Genomic DNA, 26101 nt, shown 5'->3' with positions numbered 1-26101 from the left:
GACCTCTGACGACCAACTGAGACATCCCAGGTTTAGGATCCTGGCCTAAAAGATGGAAGTTTCACTAGGGCTGAGTTCCCAGATCCCAGGTGCCTGTCATAACATGTGGTACTCGTTGCTTCCACATAGTGGGCGCTTATTAAATAATTATTAAATGTCTATGGCTTATGTAGTTTTTTGGGGAGTGTTGATATTGCCTCACCTTTGCACCCACTGAAACATAAAATCCACAAAGGGCAGGGACTTATTTTATTTCCTGTTGTGTCTAGGACTGCCTAGTGCTGAGGAGATTCTAAATATTTGTTGAATGAATCAGTGCACAAACTTTTCTTCTCTATCCATATGGGTGGCAGGCCACAAAGTTGGTGCTTTTCATTCTCTTTCATTTATGCAGCGGGCATTCCTGAGTGTCTGCTGGGTACCAGGCACAGTACTAGACACTTGGGAAGTGATGATAGGAAAAAAACCAAATTCATTCCCTGCCTGATGGGTCCAAAGTTTGTTGGCACACATGAGATCTGGGCATAATACACAAGAGTTTTTCCTTCCATCTCTGCTGGCATAGCAGGTCCTCACCAGTGTCTGAACAATGTGGATGGCCTCTCATCACTGTTTCCCTGTTTGTTCTCAGGATGCCTGGCAGATTTTATAAACCCTCAGAAGGAGAGCTGCAGGGAACTCGATGTTCATTGTTTCAGCTATCTGGGCGGCCGGGGCTGTGGGGAGATCCCTGCTGGGGGCCAGGGGAAACATGGGCTCCTGTCTGATTTGTTTTAATCTCTGAAGTTCAGTGGTTCCAGCAGCTGTTTATGGGCTTCACTTCCCTTTCTCTGCCTTTAACTTGCTGTGGGTTTTCCTGTTGCCAAACAGGGTGCTGAGCCCACATGTCTGTCTGTCTGTGGGGGCCAGCTCGCTTGTGGATCTTGCAGGAAGGCCTCAGGCAGGGGCCTCTCTGGTTGTCAAACCCATGCCCAGTCCTTCCTCTGAAGGAAATGTGAATGAGGAAGAAGGGGGTTGTGGGAGGCCGCTGAGGTTCCCTGAGAGGGGATCAGGTAGAGGGAGAGCCACTGAGTTCATGGCTTTGTCATTCGTTCCAGCAGCAGCTGGCCACAGAGCCACATGTCCAGAGTTCACTTGTCCGGTTTATCCCTGAGCTTTGAGCTCCCAGTCCCAGCCAGAAATTTTCCTTCTTAGTTTCCACTGGCAAAGGTGAGCCTGGGGCGTTATCAGATTTTTCAGTGCTAATCTCAGAAGTCTGTGGTGTGTTCCTTATCTTCATCTTTCCCATCTGAGGTCAGGTCCTGTGACCGATGTTTCAGATACAGTCCTTGGCTGCTCCCCCTCCCTCCCCACCAAGGGTGTGGAGTCTGGCTGGGGAGAAAAGACATATGCACGAAAAGATTTTGAAAATATGAAGAGAGCTGGTGGGTATGAGGATAATGGCAGGGATACTCATTTAGAGGAGCTGATCGTTACTTTGGATCAGCTTTGTTCCTGAAGAAACTGGGTTTCAGATTGGGCCTTGAAAGAAAGTTGGTTTATTTTGAGGTCTTTTTTTTTTTTTTTTAAGATTTTATTTATTTATTTGACAGAAAAACAGCACAAGTAGGCAAAGTGGCTGGCAGAGGGAGAGGGAGAAGCAGCCTCCCTGCTGAGCAGGGAGACTGATGCCGGGCTTGATCCCAAGATGCCTGGATCACAACGTGAGCCACTCAGGCACCTCAGTGGTTTTGTTTGTTTGTTTTTAAGATTTTTATATATTTATTTGCCAGAGAGAGAACACGAACACAAGCAGGGGAAGCTACAGGCAGAGAGAGAAGTAGGCTCCCCGCTGAGCAGGGAGCCTGACACAGGGCTTGATCCCAGGACCCTGGGATCATGACCTAAGCTGAAGGCAGATACTTAACCAACTGAGCCACCAGGTGCCCCTGAAGTCAACTGTTGTGCTGTCATAAACAATGAATGTCATAAGCATCATAAACGTCATAAACAATGATTCTCAAACCTTTTGACCTCAAGACCCTTTTACACTCTTGAAAATTATTAGGGGCACAAGAACTTCTATTTATCTTAGTAGAAACTAAAAACTGAGGAATTTTTTAAAATTACTAACTTATTAATCCATTTAATATAATAATAAACCCATTACATTTACCACAAATGGCATGTTTAAGAAAAAATGGTTATTTTTCAAAACAGATTTGAGAGAAGTGGCATTGTTTTACATTTTTGGCAATCTCTTAATGTCTGGCTTAACAGAAGACAGCTGGATTCTCATAACTACTTCAGTCTGCTTTGGTCTCTTGATATATGTTGTTTTATTTGAAGGCCATGAAAAAAATCTGGCCTCACACAGATAGGTTCTTGAGAAAGAGGGAGTAATAGCTTTTAACAGCTTTTGCAGATAATTGTGGATATTATTCTTTGATACACTACCAAAATAGGACAAATGGTAGTTTCTTTTTTTTTTTTTTTTTTTAAATTTTATTTATTTATTTGAAAGACGGAGATCACAAGTAGGCAGAGAGGCAGGCAGAGAGAGAGAGAGAGGGAAGCAGGCTTCCTGCGGAGCAGGGAGCCCGATGCGGGGCTCGATCCCAGGACCCTGAGATCATGACCCAAGCCAAAGGCAGCAGCCCAAACCACTGAGCCACCCAGGCGCCCCCAAATGGTAGTTTCTTAAAGGGTAGTTGGAGTGTGGAGTCTGAAACCTTACCAACGGAGTTTTCATACTATAACATTAAAATCCATGGGTTCCTCTTGTGCTTTGAATGGATCTTTTACTTTAAGTTGGTCACCAGAAAATATTGGTTCACTAAGTCACATAAATCTTCTAAATGTTGACATATTTCATTTTACAATATCAATAAATCATATTAATACCACTGATCTCAACAGAAAGGCATTCAAGTGTTGAGAAGCTGTTAAGCTCAGAGTGGTAGATACAAGTTTTCCATTATTTGGATTTTCTCTTGAAAGCTTGATTTTTATCACTGGTAACATACTCTCAGGTTTTTTTGTTTGGTTGGTTTTTTGTTTGTTTGCCTAAAGATTTTATTTTTTGAGAGAAAGCACGGGTGTATGTGTGTGGGGAGGGGCAAAGGGAGAGGGAGAGAGAGAATCTCAAGCTAACTCCCCACTGAGTGCGGAGCCTGCCACAGGGCTCGATCCCATAACCCTGAGATCATGACCCAGGCCGAAACCAGAAATAGGACACATAACCCACTGAGCCACCCAGGTGCCACCCCATACCGTCGGGCTTTTTATTTGAATCTCCCTTTCCAAGAAAAAGTCTGTCAAATACTCAAAGTCTAAATAATTATAGTGTGTTACTCTTTTCTTTGAAGTAAAAATGTTTCAAGAAGAAAATGACTAGCTTGCAACTCAGTCCCACAATTTTTCTTGAGACAACCATATGACTCTCCTTACAAAGAATATTTAAAAGACACATACTTAAGGGTCATGATTTAACAAAGTCAGTTTTTATTGTTTCGTCTAGCAGTTCCTTCCCTGATTTACCAGCGTGGCCCTGAGGGCCTCAGTGTGGGGAGCCACCAGGTTCTCTTCAACAGTTGGGTGTTCTGGTCAGTGCAACATGACACCCCTTTTTTATTTTATTTTGTTTTGTTTTCTTATATTATGTTTATGTTATGTTATGTTATATTATATTGTGTTATTTTTTTTGAGTCCAATCTTCAAAGCCTGCCTTCCACCCCGCCTTGTCATCATCTCCACAGCTCTCCAGAGATCATTGGCGAATTCTCCACAGCTCATAGTGCCACACCTGTGAAAGAGTTCTCCCACAGGGAGGACACTGGAGGGAGAGGCTCCCTGTGTTGTGGGAAAACCACTTCGTGCTTAAGTTCATTCCTCTACTGTTAGGCCAATAGGTGCCTCAAAGCAGATTTTCATTGCCCTCATTTGCAATTGTCTGTAACTCCTTGATCCTTGTCTTAGTACTGCTCTTGGCACTTCCCTCATCCAAGAGTTGTAACCTCAGAGGCACACAGTTCTTTGGCTTCCACTCCTGTGGAAGTCCAGGCCAACTTTGCTCTCCCAGTGGCAGGTGTAGCCAAGCAGGCCACCCTACATATCCAACAGTCTGCGGGCCCACTCGCTCCTCAGAAACAGGCCTTCCTTCACTCTGCCAGAACCCAGAGCTTTACCTCTCATCCCCTTTTCCAAACAAGCAAAGAAGGTACACTTTCCTCAGTGTCCCTTTGTTGCTTCCAGCATTGCCTTGTTCGTGTCTCTCACTCTCTTCACCTCCAGTGCTATAGACATTTTGGGCTGGGGAATTCTTCATTGAGTAGGCTGTGTGTTGTGGGATGTTTAGCATCATTCCTGGCTTGGACCCACTAGATGTTAATAGCAACCCTCCCCTGCTTCTGCCTTCCTTCCCTACACCAGTTGTGAAAACCAAGAATGTCTTCAGACATTGCCACATCCCCCAATACAGGGCAGACTCACCCCTGGTTGACAGCCACTGCTCCATTGCTTTGCCCACTAAATATTTCTGGCCAGCTGGGTCCCCTGTTGAACATGACATCAGTAGAACCAATACGGGAAGCATGCAGTTCTTCCACTGGAAAAGTCTCCTTAATCATCTCACTCAGCCCTTGAGGGCTTTGGGGAGGAGTGAAATAATTCACAGTGAGATGGCATGTTCCAACTCAGTAAGAAGCCATATGACATCTATGCAACAGAGGGACAGTGCCCAAGGTATAAAGCAAGGTCCCGGAGTGGCTGTGTTTGTCATGGCTTGCTTATCCAAATATTTCAGTGTCTGTGCCAAAACCATCTTCCTATAGCTCTCGGAGGTGCCAAGTACAATAGAGTTGATGTCGCAGGTAGACTGCCATTAACCTGTCTGTTCCTGACATCAGACATTACCAGCTGATCAGCTGCTCTGATCACAGCAGTCTTCCTTCCCTCGCCGAAGCCACAGGGGTTCTCAGAACCCTCTACCGAGGGCAGTTATCATGAAAGAAGGCTTACCTGCCATTGCTGATCGTGAGCTTGTCTGTCTGGTCCAGACCATTTCTTTCCAGCTTCCCGTCCTGCAAAAGCCTTCAAGAGAGCCCAGAGATCCCGGTGGCTTCCCCTGGGCCCTCAGCACTTGCATCTTGGGATGCACTCCTGTGTAGTCCATTGGAGGCTGCAGATTGCAGACGACCCTTCAAGGGTAGATCTCCAAGGAGGCCCACCAAAGGCTAAAATGCTCAGTTCCAAGAAATTAATTCCCCACCCCGTAGATAATAGCAAGCAATGATAGCAAAAGAAAGCCCCTGGCCCAGGACACTGCCAAGATTCCTGCTCTGGTCTTTCATGTAGACCAGAGGTCTGAACTCTGTTTCTTCCACACTCTTGCAATCTATCTGCCATGGTGGTAGACTGGGTCATGGTCCCTAAATGTATGTAGGCCATAACTTCTACGACCTGTGGATGCTACCTTATATGGCAAAATGGACTTGGCCAAGGCGATTAATTTAAGGATCTCACAATGGGAAGATTATCCTGGATTATCTGAATGGGCCCTAAATGCAGTCACGGGTGTCCTGTGAAGAGGATGGCAAAGGGAGATTTGATATAGAAGAGGGCAGTGGGACTGCAGGCTGCTACCCCACAGGCTCTGAAGATGGAGGAAGAGGCCAGGGAGCGTGAGGAATGCAGCTCTAGGAGCGGGAAAAGGCAAGGAAGCAAGCACTCCCCGAGAGCCTCTGGAGGAAGCGTGGCCTTGCCAATACCTTGATTTTGGAGTGAAACCAATTTTGGACTTTGAGCTATAAAAGAATAAATATGTTTTGTTTGAAGCCACTACATTTGTAGTAATTGGTAGCAGTGGCAATAGGAAACCACTCCAAGGCTCATTTGCCTCCAGGCCCAGGGGGTGACTTGGCTGGTCCTCACTCTTGTTTCATTCAAGTCTTAGAGCACCCCTGTTGCAAGATTCTAGGTCCTGCCCTTTCCTAGACTAATCTTTGAAGCAGTTTATTCTTTGAGGGGACCTTTTAGGGAGTTCTTGGGAGTAAAAGAAAAGGCCTCAGGGAGTGTCTGATTCTTGCTTTTGGAAGTCACCCCACATCTTCAGTCAGTTGAGTAAGAGGGGGTTTCTTTCAGACTGTTGAGGATCCAGGATTCGTGTAAATCTGACCCCACTTCCATCTTCCACTCATTAATGTGCAGTTATCGGGTACCTCCTATGTGCTAGGCATTGGGGCTGAAGAAGTAAACAAAGCAGATAGAAAGAGTCTTGTGCTTTCATGGTCGTTATGGTCAGGAACCAGGAGAGAGCCAGAATTAGGTAGTTAACATGTCAGATGATGGTAAATGCTGTATCAAAAAATAAAGTAGGAGGGGGTGCCTGGATGGCTCAGTTAAGTGTCTGACTCTTGGTTTTAGCTCAGGTCATGATCTCAGTGTCATAAGTTCAAGCTCAGCGTGGAGCAGACTTAAAAAATAAAACAAGGGGCGCCTCAGTGGCTCAGTTGGTTAAGTGACCCTTGGTTTCAGCTCAGGTCATGATCTCAGGGTCGTGAGATTGAGCCTGGTGTCGCACTCTGGAGTCTGGTTCAGATTCTGCCCCCCCCACACACACACCATTCGTGTGCACACACTCTTTCTCTCTCTCTAATAAATAAATACATAAATAAAGTCTGTCTTAAAAGGCAGGAAAGAGTAGTATTACTTTTAAATAGAGGGCTTGAGGACAGTCTCACTGAGAAGGTAATATTTGAGCTCAAAGAGAAGAACGAGCCATGTGTGGAAAGATCCTTACAAGCAGAGGGAAATCAAGTGCAAAGACTCTGAAGCAGGAACATGGCTGATGTGTTTGGGGAATAGTCAGGAGACCACAGTGGCTGGAGCAGAATGAGGGGAGAAGAGCCTAGAAGGTGATGAGATGAGGTCAGAGAATTGATGGGGGCCAGATCACTGTTGACCCTGAAGAACTGTAAAATCTCTCCCTTTACCTGGCTCTAAGCCTCTTCCCTTCTTTCCTCCTCTTCACACCCCCTCTCAGCCTTTATGCCTGTGTTCCTCAATTCCTTCCCATCAAATATTTGTCATGTCATACCTAGGGCACATCAGCAGGTAAATATAGTCAACTTAAAATACTAGGAGATGGAGAAGAAAGCAACCTTTTCTTTCTGAATAATAAAGGCAGCTCCACTGTCCATGGAGGCATGGAGTGGTGTTCCTAGAAGTGCAGGTTGGCCACTCTGCTCTCCCCAGGCAGTTCTAAGGGGGTCTCTGGGGGTCCTCACTTCAGTCACCCTCCTTCTCAGCCCCATGGGGACCTCCAGGCCCCCATGCCTGCTACTTTGTCCCACTCCACTCTTCCTGGGCTACTCAGCATGGGTCCCACGGCTGCCACCTGAAATTCTTTCTTACAGCTCGAGCACCTCCCTGCCCTTCCTCCCAGGAGCAGCCCCATAGCCTTCCTTCTCCCCAGCTGCCCAACCAGGAGGCTGAGGGTTGCCAGAAAAAGAGAGCCAAGGACAGGAGCTGGTGCCACTGCATGTACATGGTTATCCCTTAGATTCGCCGCCTCCAAGCCCCCCCCCCCCGCCCCTAGTCTCAGAGCCCTTGATCTGCCCACTCCTTAGAGGGTCCCACTCCCAACCTCAGGGTTCTGCGTCCTCCAGGTCCTCATGGCATCACTTGGGTTTCTAAGAACCCGATCCCAAAAGGTCAAGTAAGCTCAGCTTGAAAAGTCACGCTCTCCCCGGGTAGTGACCCCATGATAGTCCTCGTGCAACTTTCCAAAATGATAGCCTGCTGGTAGTTCATGGTAAGCTTCATTGTCATCTGGGGTCAGTTACAAATTGTCTCCATAGATTAAATCCTCCCTCCTTGTGTTCCCTCATTTTGTAGTCCTAGGTGACTCTTTCCAGAACCTGCTCTAAATAATGGCATCAAATTGTTACTGAAAAATTTTAAATGCTTGGTAACAAATTGATCAAAAATAATTTCTATCTCCCAAGTGAAAATCACTAGGTGAATAAATTATCTTAACTGCAGAACATATCCAATCAAACTTGTATTATTCTAGTCTTGTTAAACACACACATATATATATACACACACATACATATATATATATATATATATTTTTTTTTTTTTTTTTTTTTTTTTTTAAGATTTTATTTATTTGACAGAAATCACAAGTAGGCAGAGAGGGAAGCAGGCCCCTGCTGAGCAGAGAGCCCGACCAGGGCTCAATCCCAGGACCCTGAGATCATGACCTGAGCTGAAGGCAGAGGCTTAACCCTCTAGCCACCCAGGTGCCCCATAGTCTTTATATTCTATCCCAGTGTATGATTTCTATGATGTTTCTTTTTTTGGCATCTTAATGTCCCAGTGTATTTACAACTGCTACTTAAAATTTGCCTTTCATATCCTCACAGTCTGACACCTTGCAGAAAAATATTGTATCCATCCTTTAGCCCATTCCCTCACCTGCTAGGTTTATCGCACCCAGGTCAAGGCCTGTCTCTGGTCCCCTGCAAGCCTAGCAGAGCCTTGTCTTTTCACATGCTACCATGTTTTGTTTTATTTTGTTTGCTTGTTTGTTTTAAAGATTTTATTTATTTATTTCACAGACAGAGATCACAAATAGGCAGAGAGGCAGGCAGAGAGAGAGGGGGAAGTAGGCTCCCTGCTGAGCAGAGAGCCCGATGGCGGGGCTCGATCCCAGGACCCTGAGATCATGAGCTGAACCGAAGGCAGAGGCTTAACCCACTGAGCCACCCAGGCACCCTGTTTTTTTTGTTTTGTTTTGTTTTTGTTTTTGTTTTTTTAAAAGATCTTACTTATCTGAGAGAGAGAGAGGAGGGAGAGGGAGCATGTACAGGGGGAAGGAGCAGAGGAAGCAGACTCCCTCCAAGCAAGGAGCCAAATACAGGACTTGATCCCAGGACCCTGAGAACATGACCTGAACCAAAGGTCATGACACTTTAACCAACTGAGCCTCCCAGGTGCCCCAGGACAATCTGTTTTTGATTCACTTTTGTATCCCCACCCTGGGCATATTGTAGACAACCAAGAATGTCACTCATGAGCTGTTTCCAGTGCTCTCAGGGCTTCTGTCCTTAAGCTGCTTTCTCTCTGTGGACTGCGGTCTGAACCTTGGCCTCCTTTCTGCCTTCTGTTTCCATTGTGAGAAAGAACTGGTCCTTTCCTCTGATGTTCTTGATGAGTCAGAGACCTTGTTGAGTCGCAAGGGAGCAGCTGCAGTGTGCGGTCAGGTTCTCAGTCCTGACGTGTGTTCATTAGCCACAATCAAAGATCCATTTCCCCAGAAACTGTCTCCTTAATGGGCAAGAGGTGCTCACTGAGCGCTTGTCAGATGGAAGAGTGCCTGGATGGCCAGCCTAAGTGGCTTGCTTCCCAGGATGGGCTTGGCATTGACCTACACCAGAGCTCTGTCTGGGAAGTCATTTCACGGGCCAGCAGTCAGACATCTGCAGATGGAAACTTAAGGCCCCCTTTCCTAGTTGTTGCTCTTTTGTTTGGTTGAAGCTTAGTGGAGACAGCTGAGGTTTCTGGTTTTGGCAGAGTCTTTTCCATATGTCTCCTTCTCATCGCTTCCTCCACTGGGGGTCTAGTAAGGGTCCTTTCTCCTACCTCTGGCTTAGTACCTACTGTAGTATATTATGGTGGAGTTATTGCCTTATTGCCTGCATTCCAGGCTGGGACTGTGATTCTGAGAGCTAGGCTCACCTGTGTCTAATCCCCTTCCCATTCTCATACTGCCAGAAGTCAGTAGCTATCCAGGAGCCAAGTAAGCTGTGGCTCTCACATGTTGAATGTACTGTGCTAATTACTTCCCATGCATCACATTGTTTAACGCACACAATGCTGAGAGGTAGGAATCCTCATACCTCTTTTACAGATGAGGGTGCTGCGGCTCAGACTGGTTAGGACAATTGCCTGAAGCTGCACAGCTAATAAATGGCAGAGCTGAAATTTGAACCCAGGTCTGTAAAGCTGTGTCTTTGATTACCACATAGCAGGGCCTCCCCAAGGAGGATGGCTGGTTGAATCTAATTATTCCAGTTTGGAAAGTACCTGCCTGACTGGCCAGACTGGTGTTGGCTTCCAAGAACACTCCCTGCTTTCGAGCACAGCAAAGTGTCTTGTTGGTCACTGAGCAGAACCAAATGTTGGCAGGCTTTAGAGCCCCCTACAGAGTCTTGTTCCAGGTCAGCGGGAAGAGGAGGTCCTGAGAATGGCTGCATTTAGTGTCTCCCTGGATCTTCTTCAAGGCAGTGAGCAGTCCCACATCAAACCAGAAGAAATAACCAGTAAGGTGGTGGGTCAGGCATGTAGAGTGGAAGGGACTTGTAGGAGAAAAAAACCAATCTCTGATGCAAGTGATTAATCAGCCTGTTTTCAGTCTGGTGAAGGGAGAGAAGAAGGAGAACGGGGCCCGGTGAGGCACATACGGAGAGAAAGAAAGGAAGGGAAATTGCCTTTATTCGGCTTCTCCCTTGGGCCAGATGTCATGCCATAGATGAGCTCACTGTCCCTCACACCAGCCTGCAAGAAGCAGATATTGGTATACCCATTTAGCAGGTGAGGAGCTGTAGATCACAGAGGTTAAACAGCTTACTCAGGTCATACACCTGACAAATCATGGCCTGAGGTATAAGCCTTTTGATCCCCCTGTGCTTCTCAGTTCAGTGCTGGCTTTTCTTGCTCATGTCACTCTTACAGATGTGTGCACATGTGCATCTGTAGGCCGTGAGCAGAGGCCAAAGGGGAAATCAGGGCTCTGGCTATCTGTTCTGCTCAGCAACGTGGGCCCTACCTAGTCCAGCAGGACCCTGGGCTCAAACCAGCAGTGGCCTTATATTTTTCCCCTTTCTTATACCTTGCCATCCCTGGTTTATTTTTAGAGAGCTATTTTTATTTCTGCTCCCACTTTCTCTGGCTGGAGGCTGGGGTTGGGGTGCAGGGAAAGCATGGGGAATCAGAAGAGGCAGAGGCAGGCAGAGGCGGCATCTCAGCAGTGCACTCAGCTGGGCTCTGGGGACTGTGCTCACCTGCTTGCTTTGATGACCTCTCCTCTGGTCACCTGTGGGTCCCGGGGGTCCTGGACAAGGGGACAGTTGCCCTTCTCATTTCTTTGCCTTCTCAGAAGGGAATGAGCTCTCCCCTGGAGGAGAACAGGAAATAGCATGTGGCACTCTTTATATTTTTAGCTCACTGGCTGTTTCTGAGGCTAAGAACACAAGAGAGAGAGAATATGGGGTACTGGTTAAAAGCCAGAATATGTGGGGCTGAGGTCTGGCTCTACTGGTAACTTTGGGCAAGTCACTTTGTGCCTTCATAGCTTCCTCATCTGTAGCTTGGGGGCACTAACCAGAGACCTCTCAGGGATGACCTGAGAATTAAAAGAGCTCATACAGGTACAGCACAGCTGTGGCACTCATTAGGTGTTGATTGTTTTATTGTTAGCCTGTCTCTGGACCCTGGGCACCTCCCGCCAAGGGGTGGTTGCCAGTAAATGTTGATTGGACCAAACAGAACTTCAAGACTATTGGTTGGGCCCTGTTTCCACCTGAGCATTGGCTGGGGTGGTTGTTGGGTCTAGTCAGTGATGGCCTGCAGGACCCCATGGAGTAATTCCCACTGGCAGCTGCAGCCCACCCCTTTCCAGCCTTGATCTGGGCCTTGGGAAGAGGAATCTTCCAACCTGAGGACATCAGGAGCCCCTGGCCTTGTGTTTGGTTTTGTACCTTTCTGAGGCTCTGGCTTTGGGTTGTGAGCTCTGAAGGGGTTGGGGACTGTGTCCCATGGGTGAGGACAGTAGCAGGTGCTTCTGGGTGCTTGCGCGGAAGGTTTTGAAGGAGGAGCTTGCCCCTGGCCAACCATTTAGGTAGTAATAGTGAAAGACATCTTTGGAAGCTTGTACCTGGGGGCTGAGAAGCTAATCAGATACCATCGCTGCTGGGATTACCGGTGTTTGGGAGGCAGTGTTTCTTAGAATGTGAGCTGGCACTCAGGCCCAAGCATTTCCATGTGTGTGGTTTTTAATTTATCTGAAAATGTTTTAATTAGATAAATAGTGCTTATTCATAATAGACAATTAGAAAATACTTAAGTTGGGGTGCCTGGGTGGCCCAATCGGTTAACCTTACCTTCGTCTTAGGTCCTGAGATGGAGCCCCAGGTCCATCCATCTGTCTGTTCATCGTCCACTGGGCTCCCTGCTCAGTTGGGGGGGGGGGTCTACTGCTCCCTCTCCCCCCGCCTCCCCCGCTCATGCACCTCCCATGCACTCTGTCTGTGTCAAATAAATAAAATCTTTAAAAAAAAAAATACTTGGGGCGCCTGGGTGGCTCAGTGGGTTAAAGCCTCTGCCTTCAGCTCGGGTCATGATCCCAGGGTCCTGGGATCGATCCCCATATCGGGCTCTCTGCTCAGCGGGGAGCCTGCTTTCTCCCCTCTCTCTTTGCCTGCCTCACTGCCTACTTGTGATCTCTGTCTGTCAAATAAATAAATAAAATATTAAAAAAAATACTTAAGTTATGAGGATAGAATGGATAGCATGCAGCATAGTCAATAATATTGTATTACAGATTAGAAGGTTGGTAAGAAACTAAATCTTAAAAGTTCTCATCTCCAAAAGAAAAGATTATTTGTAAATTTGTATGGTAACAGATGGTAACTAGTCTTACTGTAGAAATCTTTTTGCATTGGATATAAATGTTGAATCGTTATGTTGTACACCTGAAGCTAATGTATGTCAATTATACTTCAATAAAAAGAAAGAAAATACAGCTGAGCACTGAGAAGGAACTAAGAGTCATACATAATCACGGCATCCATAAGTGGCTGGTGTAAATTTTAGTCTGTGTTCTTTCAGATTTTACTGTGTGTGTACTTACTTGGTTTTCTTTGAAAAGTGGGGTATTATTTAACATTCCATTCTGGGACTTGTCTTTCCTGTTTTTCAGGTGGTTTCTTCTTTCTGCTCTCTAACCTTCCCTGCCCTTTGTGAATGAGCAAAGAAAGGCATCTTGCCCAAACGGGTGCATTTGGGAAGGACAGTATGACTGTTCATTGCTGTGATGGTTTAAAGGGCGGAGGGCAAAAAGGTGCCTATTTCTCCCCATTCGTATTTCTCCCAGCCCCCCTCCCTGTCTGCTCTCCTTCCCCACCCCTGGCCTTTTTCTCCTCCTCCTTCCAAACAAAATCCAGAAAGGATACTGCCTCCAGTCTGAAGATTCCTTTTCATGGTTTTTAGAGAGAACCCTCTCATGATTTCAGAAAAAAAGGTACACAGAGAAGAGGTGGGAATGATCGTGCCTTGTCTTGGGGATGGGGGGGGGGTACTTGGGAAGAATAATAGCAGGGCCTGGGTCCCTGGCTCTGTTCTGAAACAAGAAGGAATTGGATCGTAGGCTGGGGGGTCAGGGCAGTGGCAGATTGCAACGGGATCTCCTCACTCAAAGAGCAGGCAGGGCGACCAGGCAGAGCCCAGAATAAGTTAAGGGTCAGAAGCAGGGAGAATGATATACGTCTCAGTGGGACGTGCTCCTCCGCCGAGGCTCTGCTCTTTCCATGAACTTGCACCTGGTCTGCTTTCCCCACCTGGCAGTGCCCAGGCCAAGTGGTTTGACAGGTCTGTTGGCCCCAGCCCTGCTGATGCCCGCATGTTCGCATGTTTGCAGCTGCTCTGTGGCACCTTGCTGGGCAGTGGGCAGGGGTCTGAGCATAGTCCGGCATAGGGAGGATGTTCCCAACATCCTCGACAGCTCCAATTCTGTTCTAGAAAAACAGCCCAGAGTCAGAAAACTGAAGATGGGGTATTCTGGGAGGGATAAGCTCTGCCTCCCCGTTACTTCTTACAGAGCAAAATGGGGGTAGGAGAGGAAAAGGCCTATCTGGGCCCTGAGAGTGAGTGAGACTTAACATCTCAGGTTTCTTCTGGACCACTCTGGTCTGCACATGGGCTGGTGTTGCATGGCGGGGCCAGGAATTCATGGTTATAAACAGGATGATTTCCATAAGCTGTGTGTCACTGTGGGCTTGACTGGGTCATACTTGTTTTCCTGTGGGATCCCGGTCCTGGTGCGACCTGACAGATGCTGTCTGGGCCACAGAGCAGGCTAGCTTCCTGTGTGTCCCCTCAAGGCTGCCCTGCTCCTCTCCCTTCCTCCACTCCTGAGCTATAATTAAGTTCCTCCGTGAAACCGAATCCCTCAGCTGACACACGCTTGTAACAGCAGTCCTGGTCATTGGGCAGCTCATCTGGGGTGACTCTTGGGGCTGGTGTCTCAGCCTCCAGACGGTCCTGGGTAGGTCTGTGTGGGAAGTGGAGACCCGCCAGGAAAGGGGTGGGTCTGGTAAGGCAGGGGCAGGCCTTGCCCAAGAGTCAGAAAGTGGGAAGTCATGGGGGCGATGAAGGACTGGTAAGCAACCAGAGAGTGCCAGGGGACACAGAGGGTAGAGGAGGACAGGCTGCCTTGCAGGGTGAGAAGGCATGGATAGGGACAAGCTTTTGAATCACCGAACCACGAGGCAGAATATGAATGGCTTATGTTACTTTTTTTTCCTTTAATTTATTTTTTATTTGAGAAAGAGAGAGAGAAGGAGCAGAGGGAGAAGCAGACTTCCTTGCTGAACAAGGACTCATTCATGGACTCCAGGATCATGACTGGAGCCAAAGGCAGATGCCTGACCGACTGAGCCACCCAGGCACCTGGTTCATGTTACATTCCTTATCTTTTTCTAGCATTTTAAAATTGAGATCTACTTCACATAACATAAAATTCACTACTTTAAAGTGTGCGCTTCAGTGGTTTACTATGTTGTATTACTACTAATTCAAGAACATTCCCATCACCCCAAAACAAACCCTATGCCTATTAATAGTTAGTCCCAGTAGTACCCTCCCCTCAGCCATCACTAGGCAGCCACTAATCTATCCTTTTCTAGGGATTTCCCCATTTTAGACATTTCTTGTAAATGAAATCATACAACGTGTGGCCTTTTGTGTCTGTCTTCTTTCAGTCAGCATAACGTTGTAAATTTTCATTTGTGTGCTTGCTAAGTAGCACGTAATGGTACTTCATTCCTCTTTATTTCTACTTGATGTAAAGTGCATTTTGCTTATCCATTGGGTTGCTTCCAGTCCCTATCCATGCCTTCCTTTACAGGCTTTTGTGTGCACATATGCTTTCAGTTTTTTCGGGAATAAGGGCTAGGATTGCGAGGTCATGTGCAAATAACTCTGTGTGTGACACTTTGAGGAACTGCCAAAATGGCGGCACAGTGCCCTCGCTGTATTTATTTGTTTGTTATGTTTATTGTCTATTTATTTCTCATTGTGAAATAGACATAACATAAAATTTACTATTTTATCCCTTCTTTAAATGTACAGTTCAGGGGCATTAAGTGTGGTCACACTGTTGTTCAACCATCACCACCATCCATCTCCAGAACTTTTTTTCCTCTTGCGAAAATGAAACTTTGTAGGTAATGCCCCACCCCACCCCTTGCCCCCAGCCCCTGGCAACGGCTGCCCTCCTTTCTGTCTCTAGGCATTTGACTAGGCTCAGTAGGACATGAGTGGAATCATCCAGTAGTTTTGCTTTTGTGACTGGCTTAGCTCACCTAACATAATGGCTTCAGGGTACATCCATGTTATTGGTTAAGTTGATTTCCTTACTGAATAAACTCCCCTGTATCTGTATACAGGCGTACCTTGTTTTATTGCACTTCATTTTATTGTGCTTTGGAGAGAAATTCCTTTTTTAAAAAAAATTATTTAATTATTTATTTTATACAAAGTAAAGGCTTGTGGCAACCCTGCCGAGAGCAAGTCTCTCAGCCCCATTTTTCCAACAGCTATTTGCTCATTTCACATCATTGTGTCCTATTCTGGTAATAATTGCAATTTTTAAAACTTTTTCATTTTTATTAAATTTGTTGTGGTGATCTGTGATCAGTGATTATGACTCACTGAAAGCTCAAATGAAGCTTAGCATTTCATAGCAATCAAGTATTTTGTAATTAAGATATGTCCATCTTTTAAGATATAATGCTGTTGCACACTTACTACACTATGCCATAGGGTAAGCATAATTTACTTGCCCTGGGAAACCAAAAACACTGGACTCACTTTATTGTGATGTGTGCTTGATTGTAGTGGTCTGGGACTGAACCTGCAAGTATCTGGGAGGTATGCCTCCAGCGCATTTTGTTTATCCATTCATCTGTCAATGATCCGTTCATCTGTAGCTTTCACCTTTTGGCTCTGTGAATGTGCTGCTATAAATATGGATGTAAAAATATCTGTTTAGGTCTTTGTTTTCAGTGTTTTGGGTTCTATATACCCAGGAGTAGAATTGCTGGGTCATGTGCTAATTTTAGTTTTAATTTTGTAAGGAACCACCATACTGTTTTCCATAGTGGCTATGCTGTTTGACATTCCCAGCAACAGTGTACAAGAGTTCCCATGCCCTCCTTCTTGATCAATAGTTTGATTGAGTATAGAATCCTTGGAATTTTGAGGCCACTGCTCTCTGTTTTAATATGAATAATGAAGTTAATTGGATTTGGGGTACTTTGTAGTAGGTAATCTGTTTTTTTCCTCTCTGAAAGATGTCAGGATTTTCTTTATTCTTGGAGTTCAGGCATACCACCAGGATATAACCAGGTATTTATCTTCTTTCCTTAGTATCTGCAGGGCCCTAATGGCTGAAGAGTCCTTGGGAAATTTTCCACTATTTGTTTCTTCAATGTCTCTAACCTCTACTTCTAGAACTCTGGATAGACTTTGGACTTTTGGACTTTTTGGTTCACTGCTAGTGTGTAGAAAGATGATTGATTTTTAAAAAATGATTATTGACATGCAATATTGTATTAGTTTCAGGTGTACAACAAAGTGATTCAATATATACATTAGAAAATAAGTCACCACAGTAAGTCAAGTTACCGTCTGTCATCAAATATTGTTACAATATTATTGACTATATTCCCTATGTGTACAGTATATCCTCATGTCTTGTTTATTTTATAACTGGAAGTTTGTACCTCTTAATCTCTGTCACCTATTTCATCCACCCCCCACCTGTGGGGACCCATCAGTTTGATCTTTGTATCTGTGAATCCCTTTCTGTTTTGTTTGATTGTTTGCTTTTTAGATTCTACATATAAGTGAAATTGCGTGGTATCTGTCTTTCTCTGTCTGACTTAGTTCACTTAGCACAATACCCTCTAGGTCCATTCATGTTTCACACATGGCAAGATTCTATTCTTTCTGATGGCTAAATGATATTCCATTGTGTGGAATATCAGTGGACACTTAAGTTGTTTCCATATCTTGGCTATTGTAAATAATGTTGCAGTGAATATAGGGATATAGATGTCTTCTCAAGTTAGTGTTTTTATTTTATTTATTTGAGAGAGCAAGTGAGCGAGGGAGAGCAGAAGCATTGCAGGAGGAGGCAGAGGGAGAGGAAGAAGCAAACTCCCCACTGAGCAGGGAGCCCGATGTGGGGCTTGATCCCGGGACCCTGAGATCATGACCTGAACCAAAGGCAGAGGCCTAACCCACTGAGCCACCCAGGCACCCCACTAGCATGGACATTTTAACAATAGTAATTCTTCCACCCCATGAGCAGGGTATATTTTTCTATTTATTTGTGTTGTCTTCAGTTTTTTTCAGCAGTGTCTTACAGTTTATACAGTACGGGTATTTCACTTCCTTGGCTGAATTTATTCCTAGGTATTCTTTTTGATGCAATTGTAAATTTTCTTAATTTCTTTTTCCAAAAGTTCATTTTTAGTATATAGAAATGCAACGAGTTTCTGCATATTGATTTTATATCCAGCAACTTCTTTGAATTCATTTATTAGTTTTGTGATGTAGGCTTTATGGTTTTCTATGAAAGTATCATGTCATCTACAAAAGAGTGACAGTTTTACTTGTTCTTTTCCAGTTTGGGTGCCTTTTATTTCTTTTTCTTGCCTAATTTTTGTGGCTAGGACTTACAGTACTATATTGAATAAAAGTGGCAAGATTGGGCTGCCTTGTCTTGTTTCCGATCTTAGAGAAAAGGCTTTCAGCTTTTCACCACTGAGTATGATGTTAGCTGTGGGCTTGTCATATATGGCCTTTATTATGTTGAGACATGTTCCCTCTATACCCACTTTGTTAATTTTTTATCATAAACCAAAGTTAAATTTTGTTAAATGCTTTTTCTGCATCTATTGAGATGATCCTATGATTTTACTTTTCGTTTTGTTAACATAGTGTATTATGATGATTGATTTGTGGATAATGAACCATCCTAGCTTCTCCGGAATAAATCCCACTTAATTATGGTGTCTTATCTTTTTAATGTATTGTTGAATTCAGTTTGCTAATATTTTGTTGAGGATTTTATGATTAAAAATTATATCACTCTTCTGTCGTTCAAACTTGCTAAATTTATTTATTAGTTCTGGTAGTTTTTTTAGTGGATTTCTTAGGATTTTCTAAGACCATGTCATGTATGATCATGTCATCTGCTAATATAGTTTTACTTTTTCCTTTCCAATCCAGATAACTTTTGGTTCTTTTCCTCTTTCCTAATTACCTTGGCTACAGTCTATAGTACAGTATTGAACAGACATGATTAGAGTGGACATCCTTGTCTTATTCCTGATCTCGGGGGAAAGCTCTCAATCTTTGGAGCTGTTTATTTTTGAATAGGCAATTATTGACATGCTACAAAATTCACAAGGTGTTCCCTCTTTCCCTCCCCTGTCTCTCAGCTGCTCAGTCCCCCCTCATGGAGGCAGCGCTCCATGTCACTTTCATTTATGAGCATGTAACTTTATATTATTCTATTATTATGTTATTACCTTTCAGGCAGATGCCATTCTGCCTTGTTCACTGGTCTGCCGCTTGCTTTACATATTATATCTTGTGCCTCGTGGTGTACTAGTACACTGTGGAGCTTCCTCATTCTTTTTTCCTGCTCCCTCATTTGTTGTATGGGTGTGTCAGTCTCTAGTCACCGATGTCCAGGTGATTTCCAGTCTTTGGCTGCAGTGAGTAACCTTGCCATGTGTCATTTTGCACACAGATAAACAGACAGATTGACAGTGATACAGTGATGCAGATGCAGAGATGGAGACGTGCAGGAAGAGCTTGGGGGGAGAGGAAAAGGCTCCTGGATGAGGCTGGTAGCTGGCACTTTAAGAAAAGCCTCAGGCTGAACGCTGATATGGGAGGTAGTCCTGGCAGGCTGGGAAGGTCGCACTATGTGAGATTTGGGAAGGGCAAATGTGAGCAAAGGAGCAACAGCTCAGATGTGTTTGGGAAAATCAAGAGTCTTAGTTATCTATTGCCTTCTAACAAATGACCCCAAAACTTATTGGCTTAAAACAACATTTGTGATCTTGCGGTTTTTTGTGGGTCAGGAGGAAGGTATTATAGTGAGCTGTTTTAGAAGACTGCCGCCAGCAGCAAGTTGTAGTGAGGATGGGATTGGCTGGGGCAGGCCAGCATGACAGTGTGCAGCCATTATTGTAGCTAATCTGACACGCTTGGCTGAGAAGCTGAGATTGATGCGAGAACAGTGGGAGCCAGCAAGGGCCCTTGAGTAGGAGAGTAATGTGGTAGCTGTCATCTTGGACAATTAATGCGCTAGCATTATGCTAGAGGGGTCAAAATGGAGAGAGATATACAGCAGGAGAATTAGATGAGGAGATATCTGTATTAATTTAGGTGAAAACGGTTGCTTTGTACTGAGCACTTTCTCTGTACTGTGTGCTTTGGGTTCTAGGTTTTCTTATCCTAGAAAGGACTACAAATTTGGTTTGCAGCTAAGGAGATTAACCTCAAAGAGATAAGAAGCTTGTGTATGGTCCCCAGCTAGTAAGTTGGAGAGTGCACTCCTATCTGCCTGGCCTCGAAGACTGCCTTTTGGGGGCCATGGAGATAGAGAGGTGGGGGTGATTGGAGAGGTGAGGTCTTGGCCATTCCTGGGTGCTAAAGAGAGACAGAGGAGTCTCAGAGGTTGACTTTTTGAACCGAGGTGACTAGGACAAAGAAGACACTGTAACAGGAAGAAGAGAGGCCAGAAGGGACACTGGTGTCGTGGGAGAAAGTGAGTCATCCTTGGAATACTGGGCACTTGTTGGCAGGTTCCCTCCCAGTTGTAGGAAATCATAAATAGTTCCTGTACTTTGTATATGAGGTACCCTTGGCCAAAAAGGGCTCCAGAATTGGGAGCTTATTGGTGAAAGGGTACTTACTGTGGGGCTGTTGTTTGGTTGAACACTGGGTTTACACGTTCTTTCAGCAGCCTGTGCACTCCTTGGTGGGGCCTCTACCAAAGGCTGCTGGTCAGAGCAGTCACTGGCCAGCCCAGATTCAAGGAGAGGAACTAGACTCTGCATCTTGAGGCAGGAGTAACAAGGGGATGGTAGCCATCTTTAATCCACAGATAGCTGGGAATGGAGAGCAGGGATTTGAACCCAAATCTATGTGACTCAGACCCAGAGCTCTTTCTGCCACAGCATACCATGTCCCTTTCTGCTGCTGATTCCTTGGGGGCTGCAGAGCTTGCTGGCTCACATTTGCTGTTGTTAGAGGGCAATGATTCTTCCTTTAGTCTCCCAGAGTAGAAGTGGCACTGGTTACCCATTTTTCGCAGGTGAATATCCAAGATCACTGGGCCTGAGAGAACTGTCTAGAACAGGCTTTTTTTTTTTTTTTAAAAGATTTTATTTATTTATTTGACAGAGAGAAATCACAAGTAGGTAGAGAGGCAGGCAGAGAGAGAGAGGAGGAAGCAGGCTCCCTGCCAAGCAGAGAGCCCGATGCGGGACTCGATCCCAGGACCCTGAGATCATGACCTGAGCCGAAGGCAGCGGCTTAACCACTGAGCCACCCAGGCGCCCCTAGAACAGGCTTTTTCATAGGGATTTACAGCTGCCTTCCCAGACTCTAGCACCCATTGCTAGACATGAATGGAATTTCCCCATGGACTTTCCCTTTTGATCCCCAGCACTGGCCCTGTGGGATCCATGTGGCTTTGCAGCCAGATGTGCAGGCTGGCCTTGTCGTTGGTGGTCTCAGACAGTATCTAGTCCCATGATTCCGAAACATGGCTCAGCCAGCAGATCCACCAGGGAATTTTGGAAAATAATGTAGATTCCTGGGTTTTGCTTCAGGCCTCTTGAATTAGGATTTCTAGGAATGATGTCCAGAAATCTGCATTGTAAAGCTCCCCATAGACTTGAGGCAACAAACCTGATTGGGGAAACCCCTGACTTCTCAGAAAGGTGCCTCTGAGATCATTGGTCAGAGAAGTCAGTGGGACTTGACAGTGATGGTCCTGAGGGCCTCACACTTCACAACCAGAAATGACTCCTGAACACACCCAGGAGATTTCTGACCGCACCTGCTCAAATCTTTGACATTCTTCTACATTCTTTGTTCATATCTGAACTTTATGGTGATGACTGGTTTTCTTTCTTTTTTTTTTTCCCCTTTTTTTTTTGTGGGTGGGGGTGTGTGGAGAGGGGCAGAGGGAGAAAGAAAGGGAGAGAAGTAGACTCCATGTCTAGCATGGAGCCTAACGTGAAACTCTGTTTCATGATCCCAAGATCATGACCTGAGCCAAAGTCAGGGTCGGACACTTAACCACCTGTGCCACCCAGGCGCCCCACTGCTTTTCTTTTAAAGCATTTGCAGAGGAGAGTAAGTTCTGCCAGTGGTTGGCAGACCCTTCTTAATTGGGACCTATTTGGTCTGATTTATCTGGAATATACAATTTGTTGGCTTAGTTCTCTGGTTATCTTTGGTGCAAAGACTGTGACAACCCTAGATAGAGCCAAGTTAAGACAATAGTCAGACCTTTCTAGCTCTGCATCTTGGATCTACTTAAGGTCCTCTTGTATCTTTTGAAACCCTAGATGATTGGTCAGTGAAACAACTAACATCTTCATTTTAGAATATTTGGAAAATACAGAGAAATATAAAGAAGAAAATAAAAGCTACCTTAGAATCTTCCTCCCAGAGAATTACCACGGTTAATATTTTCATGAATATTCATTCTTTCTTGCCTTCTCTCTCCCTCTCTCTCTCTCTCACACACACCTTCCTACACTATCTTTTTGAAAACCATGTTGAAGTCAAATTGTGATACTATTATTTAGTAGCTTTATTGAGATGTAATTCAGATACCATGAAGTTCACCAGTTAAAATGTACAATTTGATGGTTTTGAGTATATTTGCAGAGCTGTGTAACCATTGCTCTAATTTAATTTTAGAACCTTTTCATCATCCCAGAAGGCAGTCTTGTATCCATTAGCATTCACTCCCCATTATCTCCTCCCAGCCCGAGGCAACCATTCAGCTACTTCTTGTTTCCACAGATTTGCCTTCTCTGGACATTTTATAGAAATGGCGTTATACAATATGTGGTCTGTGATTGTCTTCTTTCACTGAACATAATTGTGGTACTTTAAACATTTATATCACTAGCAATTTGAATATAGTTTTCAAGAATGCATTTTTAATTTAATTTAATTTTATTCTAAGATTTTATTTATTTACTTGAAATTTGAGAGAGAAGACCACAAGGAGGGGGTGATTCAGGGAAGAGGGAGAAGGAGAAGCAGACTTCGCGCTGAGCAGGGACCTCCCCCCCAGGGGGTGGGCACCCCCAAGAATGCATTTTTAACAAAGCAGAACAGTATTCCATCTTATGAGTGTATCTGAGCTTATATAATCAGTCCTACTGATAATTATTTATCATCTTCTGCTATTATATCTAATGCTTCCTGTACTCAAAAATCATCTTGTTTGTTAATCTATTGCTTAACTGTCGGGACACATGGATGGCTTGATTGGTTGAGTGTCGGACTCTTGGTTTCTAATTGGGTCATGATCTTGGGGTCATGGGATTGAGCCCCCCCCCCCCATCGGGGAGGGGGGTCTTGAAATTCTTTCTACCTCCCTCTCTCCCAGCTCTGCTCTTTTCCTTCCTTGCTCACGTGAGTGTTCTCTCTCTCTAAAGTAAAAAAATAAAATCTTTTTTTAAAAACCTTATTGCTAGGGGCTCCTGGGTGGCTCAGTGGGTTAACCCTCTCCCATTGGCTCAGGTCAGGATCTCAGGGTCCTGGGATCGAGCCCCGCATCGGGCTCCCTGCTCAGTGGGAAACCTGCTTCCCTCTCTCTCTCTCTCTGCCTGCCTCTCTGTGTACTTAGGATCTCTCTCTGTCAAATAAGTAAATAAAATCTTAAAAAAAAAAACCAAAAACCAACAACTTACTGCTAAACTGTCTGAATTCCTGACTAGAACAGAAGCTGTTTGAGGATACCCACTTTGTCATGTTAACATTGTCTCCTTACTCCCCAGCCTCGTTCCAGACTACTTAGTAGGTATTCAGTTTTAAGAGTGTCTTTGTGTTTATATATGATTTTGAATGAACCAGAATGTTAAGGCCATCGATAAACTTCACCAAACTGCCAAATTCCAGAGAGGTATATTAATTTACCTTCTGTCTGCAGTCTACAAGAGCGCTTGACTTTATAAAGCTAATTTATAGAGGAAGCCCTGTGATGTTTTGTAAATTGGCACTCTCTGACCTGTGAGCCAGTTAGCTTAGGAGTGTGTGCTCACCTCTCCCCATCTGTGGGCCCCAGAAGTCCTGTCTGTTGGGTAAGATGGTGGCTCTGACCTCTTGGGTTTTCCTCATGGCCCTGTGGTACTGTGCCGTTCCCCATTGCCCTCAGAGAGGCTGCGAGGCATTTTCTGACCACGTGCCCTGTGGTGTATGGATGTGCTGGGGAGTGAGTAGAGTTGGGTTGGTTAAGTATGTATATAGGACATTGGTTCTGGCTGCTGATGAAACACCATTTGAGGGGCATCTGCGTGGCTCAGTGGGTTAATAAGCCTCTGCCTTCGGCTCAGGTCATGGTCTCAGGATCCTGGGATCGAGCCCCCTCGGGCTCTCTGCTCAGCAGGAAGCCCACTTCCCCTTCTGTCTCTGCTTCCTCTCTGCCTACTTGTGACCTCTCTCTCTGTCAAATAAATAAAATAAAAATAAAAAAAGAAACACCATTTGAAGTCATCGGGAGAGATGGTACTCTGGAAGTCATGTGTCTTCACAAATAGAACTGAAGAATGTTTTCAGGAAGTGACACAGTCAGCCCAGTGTGCCCCCTCTGAGGGTGGTAGGCACCCCCAGGGCTGGTAGACCCTGCCTGAGTCACTGCAGGCTACAGGCCCTGCTCCTGTCTACACAGTTCCTGTCTGGGAAAGCCAGCTACCTGCCCATGCGGATGAGCCGCCCCGAGAGCTGCCAGGGCTGCAGGAAGGTCTCCCCAGGTCGGGGCGGCAGTCCTTTTCTCTGCAGGTGAGCTGTGGCCTGTGGGTCTTCTAGGGAAGCATGTGGAACAGACACGGGATTTGAAGGAAGAGCTGGTTGGCCGGGATAATGCTTGTGTGTAGCAGAGAGCGCATGAGTCCTTGTGCGGGGTCAGTTAGAGCCCTGGCAGTTCACCTTCTCCCACAAATGCTGGCTGCTTCTCCTCTTATTCCCCTCCTATGGCTTTCAGATCACATTCCACGTAGAGTCTGTGCCATCCCTTTGCCCACTCACCCACGTCTCTGTCCTGGGATGCTGCCTCTTGGAACCACAGACATCACAAGTGTTACAGATGCCATCACTTCTTTTTGTTGTGTCTCCTAAATTTCTCAGGAGAAATTTGGTCTCTTACACAGCTGTTCACTGTTTGAGTCTTATTTCAGCTTGCTCTGTGCCCACTGCCGTGTTAGACTGTAGAAATATGCAGCAGAAGGTCCCAGACAAACCATCTTGTTCCTTGCCTTGGCCCCGGGTCCCTTTCTCTCTGTGCCTTTGCTATCCTCCTTCCTCTTCCTCTTTCCTGTCTGCCCGTGAGTGTGCTCAGTGCTCTGTCCTTTCTCTGCTCCTCTCACCCTCTTGGCCCTTCCTGGCTAAGAATTTCTTCCCTTGTAGGGAAAAATACTGAACTACTTCCCTTTTTTTTTTTTTTTAAAGATTTTATTTATTCATTTGAAAGAGAGAACACAAGCATGGGGAGGGACAGCCGGAGAGGAAGAAGCAGACTCCCTGATGAGCAGGGAGCCTGACACACAGGGCTTGATCCCCGGACCCTGAGATCATGACCTGAGCTGAAGGCAAGATGTTTAACTGACTGAGCCACCAGGGTGCCCCAAAATACTGAATTTCTTACCACAAATCCTTTTCTGCTGAATGCCAGACCTGTATGTCCCCCTGGCTACTGGAGTGCTCAGTTTTCAAGGCAGAACTCACCTCTGTCCCCTCCCTTCCCTTGTCTCCGTTTTATCTGTAACACACCATTCTCAGTTCTTGGGAGCCAAGTGACGGCTTGAACCCTTCTCTCTTCTACCATCCACAGGTGTCCCTCCCATTCTGTCCGTGTGTATCCCGACTCTTCTGATTTCACTTCTCATAGTTAGCATAGTGGCTGCACAAGGGACATGTCCGTGTCCTAATCCACAGAACCTGTGAATGTGACCTTCTTTGAAAAAGGTTCTTTTTGGGATTCTTGCCTACACTGTGGCTAGGTACAAGCCTGTGCTCGTTGACCTCTGGGCCTTCCCTTGTTGGCCTAGAATAGGGTCAGTGTTCGCAGTGCACAGTAATTCCATGTTTTTTATTTCGTTCAGTCTTCTCAAGTTTAAAGGCAGGGTTCTCTGCCTTCCTCTTCCTCTGTATTCCTAGGTCTGGAGAATATGTTCAAGGCTTTATGTCTGTCTAGCAGCTACAAATGCAGTCTGGGTTTGGATTCTGGTTCTCTCACTCATTAGCTGAGGGCCTTTGATAGATTATGAACCCCCTTGCGCTTCAGTTTCCTCTTCAAGAAAATGGGGCTGATGGATTGTCATGCGGGTTAGGTTATATGGTAGTGTCTAGTACTGTGCTTGACACTGTTTTATAACTGGAGAGAGTCACTGAGCTTCTACAGCGAGCACTCAAGCTGGGGCAAGCCCAGGACCTCTGACTCAAATCCAGCCCCTCCCTCTGTCGTCCTGCCGCAGCGTTCTCATCTGTGTACTGTGCTTGGTGCTAGCTA

At 45.5% G+C, this 26101-nt stretch overlaps 1 protein-coding gene across 4 annotated transcripts in view; it reads left to right on the top strand.

The window, feature by feature from the left end:
- Positions 1-26101, top strand: part of PPARD (peroxisome proliferator activated receptor delta) — an 80035-nt gene that overhangs the window by 4017 nt on the left and 49917 nt on the right. The window contains exon 3 of one of the 4 annotated variants that reach the window (XM_082732402.1): positions 12965-13039. The exons of the other annotated variants lie outside the window; for them this stretch is intronic. The gene's annotated coding sequence lies outside the window, so the exon portion shown is untranslated. The remainder of the gene's footprint in view (positions 1-12964; positions 13040-26101) is intronic. 4 annotated transcript variants of the gene reach the window in all.

Source organism: Mustela nivalis (assembly GCF_964662115.1).
Source record: "Mustela nivalis genome assembly, chromosome: 5".
In the NCBI taxonomy this organism is placed as follows: domain Eukaryota; kingdom Metazoa; phylum Chordata; class Mammalia; order Carnivora; family Mustelidae; genus Mustela; species Mustela nivalis.
This window is presented reverse-complemented; position numbering and strand designations above follow the sequence as displayed.